Source organism: Littorina saxatilis, linkage group LG13 (genome assembly GCF_037325665.1).
Source record: "Littorina saxatilis isolate snail1 linkage group LG13, US_GU_Lsax_2.0, whole genome shotgun sequence".
NCBI classification, from domain to species: domain Eukaryota; kingdom Metazoa; phylum Mollusca; class Gastropoda; order Littorinimorpha; family Littorinidae; genus Littorina; species Littorina saxatilis.
Genome location: NC_090257.1, coordinates 11,939,683 through 11,950,815, shown reverse-complemented (window position 1 = coordinate 11,950,815; position 11,133 = coordinate 11,939,683). Strand labels below are relative to the sequence as shown.

General features: G+C 42.5%; 1 long non-coding RNA gene across 2 annotated transcripts; it reads right to left on the bottom strand.

Annotated features, from left to right (window-relative positions):
• Positions 1–590: 590 nt before the first annotated feature.
• Positions 591–9,637, bottom strand: LOC138983607 (uncharacterized). Of its 2 annotated transcripts, none has more exons than XR_011461207.1 (4): positions 9,495–9,637; positions 3,834–3,957; positions 952–1,039; positions 591–668 (listed from the first exon to the last, which is right to left on the bottom strand). It is a non-coding gene; the product is annotated as an uncharacterized lncRNA (long non-coding RNA). The 2 variants fall into 2 exon arrangements; XR_011461206.1 differs by having other exon boundaries at positions 9,038–9,610.
• Between the last annotated feature and the right edge of the window lie 1,496 nt (positions 9,638–11,133).

Below are 11,133 nucleotides of genomic sequence, written 5' to 3'. Positions count from 1 at the left end.
AATTCTTCCCCCTAACCCGCGGGGGATCATCATCATCATCATCATCATCATCATCATCATCATCATCATCATCATCATCATCATCTTCAACTACCTCCCCCCCTTAAATTGCAGGGAAAACTGACAGGAACACTTTGCATAGATTATTAATATGTCGCTCTATTGTTTGCTTGTTTAAAAGATGATAGTTATTGATGAACTGCTGTCATACACGTAAAATTTCCACTCGTGCAAAAAAAACACGAGTGTACGTGGGAGTTTCAGCCCACGAACGCAGAAGAAGAAGAAGAAGAAGATGAACTGCTGAAATACCCTTGAAGAACACCAGTTGTGTGCTTGATCTCATGCCTGTGTCATTGGTTGATTCAATGAAGGGAGGGTTGTGTGTGTGTGTGTGTGTGTGCGTGTGTGTGTGTGTGTACGGGCGGGCGTGCGTGCATGTGTGTGTGTGTATGTGTGTGTGTGTGTGTGTGTGTGTGTGTGTGTGTATGTGTGTGTGTGTGTGTGTGTGTGTGCGCGTGCGTGCGCGTTTGTGTGTGTGTGTGTGTGTAAATGATCACACGTCCAGTGCTCTACCAACCCCCTTGAGGTAATTAAGTCATTCGTTCTTACCCAAAAACCTTGCCGTACTGCTTGGTCATCTTATCTGTCATATACACAAAGCTTTTCTGAAAATAAAGAGAGAGGCGTAGATTAAGTCGGATTAACCAACACACACACACACACACACACACACACACACACACACACACACACACACACACACACACACACACACACACACATAATTATATTTACCAGTGTATTTTGTCCTTTTTGCCCAACTTGCAGGACATGTATTTAAATGTCGTCACTTTTATTTTTACTTTGCCGCAAACAAATAAGTGAAGTTAATCTTGTCATTTAGACTAACTATGTTGCACACACACAACATTGACACACACATAGTACCTCTTTGAACAATATGGAAAGATTGCCTATCAGAGGCGCCGGTTTAGGAGCAGGAATATTCAGATTCTGGAATGTTCGACTCCATCTCCTGAAAATCCAAAAACACAAAAAGCATCATGTACAAGCATGTACTATGCATAAAACCCTTTTTTTTCTAAATTTTTAAACTTAAATCTAATTCAAAAATAACATATCCATGTTTAATCTGCTTTCATGAAAGAAGTCAGTGACATCACGTTTGCTTAGAACTGTCGATTGTGTATTGAGGCATATTTTAATAGTACTTCATTGTTGTGCCTCGAAGCTCAAATGCAGTCCCAACGTTTGACCGAAATTTCAATTCTTTTTATCTAAAACTGCGGTCGCCACAGTGCCACCTCAATTTTCTGTTAAAGCCAGAAATTATGTCATTAAAAACATTTACCTAAGCAAGGAGAAAAAGACAATGTCAGGGGATACAATCTGGAAGAAGTCACATGTAAAGTTTCATAAAAATACTACCCCGCAGTTTTCGGGGAATCGCACTGGCACGCACACACAGTCACACACACACACACACACACACACACACACACACACACACACATACAGTCACAGACACACACACACACACACACACACACACAGAGAAACCCAAACAAACACACGCAAACACACACACACACACACACACGCGCGCGCGCGCGCACACACACACACACACACACACACACACACACACACACACACACACACTACACATAGATCTACGACTTGGTGTTGACCACGGACCACGACGGATTAGACCAAACAAAAACAAATGACGTCAACATACGAGTCTTTCGTTTTGCTTGTAACTTTGTCCTGACGTCTTTTTAAGACTGCATGCGCGTCAAATGTTTTTCGTTTACGTGTGTTTGTGTTCTCTGAACACAACTCTGTCCTTTTGTAATTTTAGACTTATAGGCCCAATGGCAGTAAAGCGGAGCATGCCACTTGAAAGTGGCAGCTAAACCGGTGTCTTAAAACAGCAAAAACACTCTTCTGGGATGCCGTTACAATGTTAACAAAAAATGAAAAGAAGAAATAAAATTCCAGTTGTGAAATGACAGCAGATTGAGCATCTATTCGGGTCAATGAAGAACGGATTGGAGCTTCTTCAATCTGTGTCAACCACAAGGGCTAGATTCGTAGCAGACGACAAACAAAGTATATGATACATGTAGGGTAAGGGCTCCTAATATGGACCACTTTTTGTTTGATGCTGATAACTAGCTTGTTTTCTTGCGAAGAAGTTTCATTTTGTGTTTGGTAGTCCTTCTCTCTTAGGTTAACCGTCAGGCCTAATTAGAGTAAAATAGCTTTGATAGACATTCAACACAAATTAAATACAGAAAAAATCACAAAGGGTCCATATTAGGAGCCTGGGCGCCTAATATGGACCAGTGAAGTGGCCTTCACGAATCACTGTAAAAAGCCCCATATACTTCAAATAACATGATACAACTTAGTGTACAAAAGTCAGCCTAATTAAAATATGCTCTAGATTAATCTGTTTCGGGTTGATGAGAGCATTATTTGAAGCACAACAGGAAACTATAGAAGCTTATCAAAAACAGAGTGAAAATAAGTGAAAATTATCAACTTCCACGAAAAGAAGACTTTTTGTTGCATTTTTTTTAAATCTCGAGGGCTAGTTATAGGTTACTTCCAGCAAGCTTCTTAATGAATTAATGAAAATAGCCTTTAGCTTTTATTTTCTTCGATTTGTTGAAGGTGGTCCATATTAGAGAACTCGCACATACTTTGAGATTTTGCTATTATTTTTTGTTTGCAGTAGAAATTCGGGGTCAACACTGCTAAAATGTAACAAATACGGTTATAGCTGTCATATATAGCAATTTTTGTGTGATAAAAGCTTTGGCTGTGGACAAAAACGAGTCCGTTTTAGGCGGCAAATTTAGAGTGAACGCTGCCAAAAGTGAAAAAAAGAGACAAACCCTAACGGTTTTGAGATTTCTGTTTCTGCAACTGTTTTGACATGTGCAAGTTATCCAGTGAGGGTGAATACAGCGAATACAACTTTTTTGAGCGCTCTAGCGCCGTTAGTTTGTCAGAACAGAAGGTGGTCCATATTAGGAGCCGGTCCATATTAGGAGCCCTTCCCCTACCTGTCTTGTAATGACGATTATGTCGATCTGTACGTTGTAAAGACATTTCAAAACAAAAATGAGCTTTGATGGGTCACGGGATATATACGTTACACCTCCGTCCATCCATGGTGTCGCGTGGTATCTTGTCTCGACGAGTGAATGAATATAATGACGTCAATCTCGACAGAGCCTCGAGTGACGTCATCACATTCATTGACCGAGTCTCGACAAGATACCACGCGATACCATGGATGGACGGGGGTGTAACACATAGGTATATCGATGCATTTTCTTTAGATTTTTTTTATTAAACACATACAAACTTGCACTTTTTGTAGTCTTGGTCAACTGCCCAAATAATAATTTCAGTCGGCCACTGACGTCACATGGCTCAAAGAATAGAACCCAAGTGTCCAATTAACAACGTCCAGGCCTCAGTGATCCAGAATAATTATTCAGCCCAAGGTGAAGGCCATACGCGTATACGCTTTAGAAAGGGGCGGGGGCAACTGACCTTGACATTGAACAATTAAGGGACGTAACTCTACTACAAAGGGAATTTGAAGCGGACACGCTTGACACAGTTTCGCTCAATAGTATGGACCGACAGGTTTGAAAACATTCAGAAAAACAACGATTGGACCCTAACTATGCCGGAACCGGTCGCAATAACACGAAGTTAATTTTTATCTGTACCAGAAGTCACAATTCTTTTCCTAAAGCATGCTCAATCGATTAATAAATACTCACCTAAACCGAAAGTACAGCAGCCCCACCACCCCGAGGACGAGCGCCGACGTCACAGCCCAAATTGAGTCCAGCATGGCGAAGGCTTGTCACTGTCAACTGTAGGAAGTCACAGACCAAGTTTCCCCTGAAAACATGAGCACAAAATAATACGACTGATCACTAATTCACACACGCACATGCACACACTCTCTAACACTAGCTCGCACATGCGCGCGCGCGCACACACGCACTAGGGATGGCAAAATATCACAATTTTAACTCGCCAGACGGGCGAGTAACTTTAAGAAAGTCACTAGCCCGCCAGAAATTTCGTTGGCCTGGTACGAACCACAGTTGCTGCCTCTGCAGTGTTTATATGGCGTTGACACGCGATATGACAACCAAAAGGGTCGTATTTGACCAGATTTTTCACTGGCCAGCCGGGCGAGTCGCCAGGCGGTCTCTGTATGTAAGTTTCTATTGGTGTCCCCAGAACTGATAAGTATCTATTTGGGACATGAAGTGGTTGTACGCTAAGAAAAAGTTGGGTGTGTGGGGGTGGGGCCGGGAGAATGACGGGAGAGGGGCTGTAAAAGTTAAAAGTTGCGTTGATAAAAGTTATAAGAGTTTGGTATTGGGCACGTATCAGTTTCGCCTATAGTTACTATTGTTGCTGTGTCTATAATTATTGTGTCAGAGGGTTAGGGGGTATAAAATAGTTCAGTTTTTATTAGGTCTAATAACTTTTTTTTTAAAAGTGATAAAATCAGGACCACCCTTTTTTAAAAACGTTCAGTATGCAAGGCATCTGTTCTGCCGAAGCAGTTTTAAAACTGGGTATTTAAAATGTACATAGTTTACATAATATACATAAAACTGGCTTGCTTAAAAATAAGTAGAGGTACATGAGGGTAACAAAAACAAAAAAAAGGAATCGTAAATAGTTTGTCATATGTTGACGCAATAATTAATTATAATAAGGTTAGTAAAAGTGTTGCGTATAAAAAGTTTGTCCTTTGATGACGCAAAAGTTAAAGGATAAGATGGTTGATTTGTCTTTATAAGATTTGGTGGACTGCCATTTTTGAACCCTTGGCTGGGTATAGATGGGGGGGGGGGGGGGGGGGTAAGGCCTTATTGGTGATGTAGTGGTAGCAGTAGATCTATAGCTCTTTCTCACTAGCGAGGCCGGAGGTGTGCACGAGTTTCGTCCCTTTGGTTCGGTAAGTTCCGGGATAGAGGCGGCAGTCGAGCGCATGAACGTGAAAGAATTGAAAGATTTTCTTCGGAAACATGGCCAACTTGTCAATGGAAAAAAAGAATTAGTGCGCAGAGCAAGAGGCACGTTTCAGCTGCGAAAAGATGGCAAGGATGCTATCGATAATGCTGTGGAAACAAATGATTCAAGTTAGCATTTGACAGACCACTTCGACTGTCAGTGTCACGAACTTGTAGCCTATGTGTTAAATGTTATCAATAATTATTGAGCACACGCGGAATTTGTGCGTGAATCAGTGAGTCCTTTTGATGCTTGGTAGTCATGCATTTATTGTTGTTAACTGGATGTGCGTGTTGCAAAAGCACCATGTTTTGCTTTTGTTCGGCTTTTGTTTCGTGTTTTGCGAGCTCCATCTGACATTAGCCTAAGAGCAGTTTCACATTACCAGTTCATGGCTCTTTAATGTTACTTCAGTTGTTTTACTTTACATTGTTTACCAACTTTGTTAAACTGCTATTGTTTGTATATGTTTTAGATAAATAAAACCCAAACTGTATCAACTGCGTCTGTTGAAGTGTGTGTGATTATCTGTAAAACAAGTCATTCATCAAGCTTCAGATTCATCATGTCTTTATTCTTTGAATACATATATAATTATATAATACACTGCATTGTCGTTCCTCGGCAAATATTTCAGCCAACTGTGAATAAAAAACAAAATGTAATCACACACAGGTAATAAATATTTTTCCCTTAAAAACATAAAAAGCATAGATACACACCACACAAACCCTATTTATAATTTCATGTACATAATCCCACGTTACAAAATAGTGCACTCCTTACAACACACGCTCACACCTGGTTGGTTTGCGTTCAACTTCTCAGACATATTCAGGCATGAAAATTCTCCGTATTTTCCGTATTTTCCGTATTTTTGAAAAAAATAAACCGTATTTTTTTATTTTCCGTATTTTTCCTTTTTTTAAAATTTTTTTTTAAAATTTTTTATTTTTTATTTTATTTATTTTTTTTTCCTAGTCATAGTTATAGTAAAATAGTTTTGGGGCCATGTTTGAATCTAATTTTAAGGCTCAGATAGCCCCAGATTGCACCAAATTGCACCCTTGAAAAAAATAATTTCGGGGGGGCATGCCCCCGGACCTCCCTAGAAGTCTTGGCGCTTTGCGCCTGCGAAACTTGGCGCTACGCGCCTTCGAATTTTGTTTTCAGTATTTTTTTTTTCTCAGTTTTCATGCCTGATATTTTAACTGGATACAAAAATTTGGAGTACAAACCAGCATCAGTTTTCATGCATACTAGTTTTATAATTTCTGTCCGTTCCATGCATTGGGAATGTAAGCATCAATGAGTGACATACACAGAGTCAATGACTGAGATTTATAGTGACACTAGAGACTACAGTCATACTGAGACACGGCAGTCCTTCTTACAGCTCATGTGCCTGTTACTGTTTCACACAGACAAGAGCAAAATGCACTAATGATTGAAGGAAGTATGTTGTACAACAACATTCTTTTACACTTTTATGTACATGAACAAATAATACCCATCTGATTAACTAGACGAGAAAGTCACTCTGTCAAGTTGCACAAAATCTTGTCATTTTCTAAAAGAAAGAGTAACACGTAGGCGCTGCTCCCAAGCTCTTTTCAGTTGCTTGTTTGTTGGAAGTTTATGTAGCCTGACAACTCTTCCTTCAATAATTTTTCCACGATAGTTATGGCAAATGACACAGTACTGCTTTCCACCACCACACACTCTGAACGAGCTTTCTTTCAGTGCAGACGCCATGATGTAGAAGATACCGGAACTAACCCAGCGTTTCTCCTTCGTTGAAGAGCATGGAAAGATAACTCGTACTTGACTAGAAGTGAGAAAGCGCTATACGAGTGGGTGTCTCGTATTCTGTGAGTATTTGGTGTGCGGTGCACAGCTCCCCCCACCAGGTGGAGCAGGGAAGGGATAGGGGGGGTGGGGGATAGCCCTTCGCTCCCAGCGGGGGAGATGCTGGCGAACGCGCACACCAGGGAGGTTGGGGTATAGTATGGGATGTTAAGGTTGGATTTTTAAAGCCATACCGGGCTGTAAAGTCTACGAGTGGGTGTCAAGAGAGTGGTTGAGGTATGGTGGGGAGGGTTAGGTACGTATTCTGTTGGTATTTGGTGTGCGGTGCACAGCTCCCCCCACTAGGTGGAGCAGGGAAGGGAGAGGGGGGTGGGGGATAGCCCTTCGCTCCCAGCGGGGGATGCTGGCGGACGCGCACACCAGGGAGGTTGGGGTATAGTAAGGGGTGTTAAGGTTGGATTTTTAAAGCCATACCGGGCTATAGAGTCTACGAGTGAGTGTCAAGAGAGTGGTTGAGGTATGGTGGGGAGGGTTAGGTACGTGTTCTGTTGGTATTAGGTGTGCGGAGCACAACTCCCCCCGCCAGGTGGAGCAGGGGAGGGAGAGGGGGGGTGGGGGATAGCCCTTCGCTCCCAGCTGGGGGATGCTGGCAGTCACGCACACCAGTAGAAGTTGGGCTATAGTAAAGGGTGTTGGGGTTGGGTTTTTTAAAGCCATACCGGCCTATACAGTCTACAGACTGTTTATTTTAGTTTGATTGGAGATACATTTTATAACACTCAGGAATCTGGTTTAAAAACAGTACGCCGTATCAGAGTGATATATGATCGAGCATACCTTCCTGACATGACTCCACCCTAATGTTGCATGTTGGTGCAAGCATTGTGAGGGTGTAAGATTATGTTGTTTTATGTACTGGTGAAGTGTTGGGAATATTGTTTTGATTTCTTCACAGTCACTGAAAATGTGTTCAAATGAGATATTTGTCCCACACTCGCAGGGAAGCGGAAAGAATTTATATCTGCAGCTATGAGTTTTAATCTTGCGTACAATCTGCAAGAGGTTAAGGGGGAGAGGGGGGAACGATCCTGGCCCCATGTTAAGTTCTGGGTCGGCGGCTAACTGGGTGTTAAGCTTGGAGTATGCCTCGGAGGTGGACAGTTTGATATCGATGATGTTTTGTTTAGGTAGTAGTGCTGCCTCTTTCGCAGCACTGTCGGCAATTTCATTCCCATAGATTCCGGTATGCGACGGGACATACAGCAGTCTCAGGTCTGTACCAGAGATACTAATTTGGTGTGAGATTTATAAGGGCTTCATTTTGGAGTTCAGTTCCATTTGTTGTATTACGGGAGAGAGCCTGTAAGGATGATTTGGAGTCTGTGCATAGCACAACTGCAGTGGGTTTGGAAGGTCATTAATGTAAGACAGTGCCACGATAATGGCATATAATTCGGCAGAGAAAATGGATACGGGGCGGTCTCTACTAGACCGGCGGATTTTATACTCGCCCCTGGCGATCGAGCGGACGACTTGGCCTTCCCTGCGCACGGTTTTGCAATATAAGAAATTACCTTAATTCCGATATTTTCAATATTAATCATTTTCGCTGTTTATCAATCAATATGATAAACATGGTCGTATTTTTTTGGGTAAAGACGGTCACGTTTGATAAATAATCATTTTGAGACAACATGTGCAGACAAACACAACTGTAGAGTTGGATACAAAAATTAAGGCCTCTCCTGACACCCTTTCTCAAACTGTGTTAGGTTAGCTTCAAGGTTTGACCCGCCAGCGGTGCCCATTGTAAGCAACATAGAAACACAACAATCTCAATTAATAGCACATACGTACGTAAAATATCGTTCAGTTTAAGTCTCCGTTTCGATGGTTGAAAGTGAATCATGCAATCAAAAAACGCCATTTTTGAGGGCAGGCGTGGTCAACAACCGGTGACGTCAAACCCAAATACATTGTACTGCTCAAATCTAAGAAACACATTTTTGAGCAGAAGAAAAACAGATCTTTAAATACACGTAGGTTTCTGACCAAAAATATGCTGTTTAACATATGGGCTGTACCACTGAAAAAAAATCCTTAACTTGTGTGCTCAGTGTACATGTTCTCTACTTACCTTCAAAACGTTGTCAAAACTGTGTCAGCTCAACTTTCACGTCAGACACTTGAGCCTCGCACTTTTAAACTCGGAGTAAAGCGTCTTACCGTATAATAGCGTTCAAAATACTGTAAACTAGTAATGCACTTCCCTGTAACGATTCTACAAAGTTGTGTTATGAAGGAGATTCAATTTCAACGTCCTTTGAAAGCAACAGTGTTGTGAAGTAAATTCAAGTTCCTTGGTGGCAGCAGTATCTTCTTCTTCTTCTTCTTCTTCGTACGGCGGTTGTGTCAGACTCGGAATCTGGAGGATGCCATGAACATGGACGTTCTTTCCAGGTCCTCCAGTGCTCCCCACATTTTGGTCCTCAGATCTGTTTGGTCAGGCCATGTCTGTATCCGCAGTTGGTCGAGGAGGGGACATGCTTGGGGTGGCAGCAGTATCAATTTTGGGTAGTTTGCTGATTGCCTACCTCCAGCTGTGTTAATTCCGCGTCCAGCTCATGCAGACACTCCTACGGTGAATGCACTTGAACGGGTTCCCAAAGACACAACTGACAACTGTCAAGCAACTGTCCCTATTCGCTGCGTTAAAGGAAACACTGCCGCTGTCACAGAAAAAAGCTAACACGATTGGTCCATTTTGGTCCGAATGTGCACCTTTACTGAGTCAATAAAGCCTGCACCCAAGAGGCAGTAGGCCTATACGTCAAAAGTCGTCTTGGGTGAAACGTGCACTCAAACGTACAGTGTGTGTGTACCGTTCTGGGTGACAGACGACAGCTGAACAGGGTCTGTTGGGTGAATATGTACTCTTATTCGGGAAAGCATGTACTCAACGATGATTCCTTAGTGTACGTTTTATTGGGTGAAAAGTGTACCGAAACAGCTGTGTGTGTGAGTGTGTGTGTGTGTGTGTGTGTGTGTGTGTGTGTGTGTGTGTGTGTGTGTGTGTGTGTGCGTGCGTGTGAGTGCGTGCGTACGTGCGTGCGTGCGTGTGTGTGTGTGTGCGTGGGTGTGCGTGGGTGTTTGAGCGGTAGTGTGTGCCGTACTTCGAGGAGAGTCCTGCACTCAAGTAGCTACCTGTGAAAATCTCACTGGGTTTAACGTGCACTCAAGTAGCTACCTGTGAAAACCTCACTGCGTGAAACGTGCACTTAAATTATAGCGATAGTTTGTTTGTTTGTTTGTTTGCTTAACACCCAGCCGACCACGAAGGGCCATATCAGGGCGGTTATAGCGATAGGAAAACCAATCATTCTCATACGGCTTGCATTAAACATATTTATTTTATATTAGATAGTGCATTTACAGTGTAACAGAAAACACTGACAAAATTAATCACATTTGCAAAAGCTCCTCTTATTCTTTAAGTTTTTGAAACATTTACCGAATGATCATAAACTGTTTATTTGACGTAGTCCATCTCCAAGGCGAACACCTTCCTGAACGGAATAGCCGTGGAGATTTGGACGGAGAATTCTTTTTTCAGTTTCTCCACAATGTCCTCCACCTGTCTGGTATGGTACACCCTCATCACAGCCGTGTCCAGATCTGCTCCCACTTCGGCCAACCGCAGTAGGTGCCACTCCATATGCGCGCGCAAGTCTTCGTCACTTCCGCTTCCGTAGACGTCTACGTCATAATTCTGACCTCGTTTGCACGAGTAATGTCCGCCGGCCGACATGAAAGTGACGGGAAAATTCTTCCCAGGCTGTACTGTTGTAGGGATCGGTTCTGCTGGTTTGTTTGCCAGGATTTTCTGCTTCCCGTTGTAGATTTCTTTGGTGTTGACCTCAATTATTTTCAGGGGGCACCACTGCAGAAGAACGCGGTCTTCCGGGAAAAGATGACGTAATTGGCTGGGCTGGTGACGCATCATGACGTTGACGTCATCGTAAGAGAGGAGTTGGAGTTGACTTTGGAGCTGCGACCCTTGTCTAGAGTTGACTGCTGACCTGATTTGCTGAAGGTTGCATTCGACCACCGTTATATCCTGTGTGAAGAAATAGCGTTGGGGACAGTTATTTTCATTTGTTGATATACTTCAGAAGAAAAAGATGGTGTTTTGACACGGTGGATATCTTTAATATAAAGTATAACAATTCCATA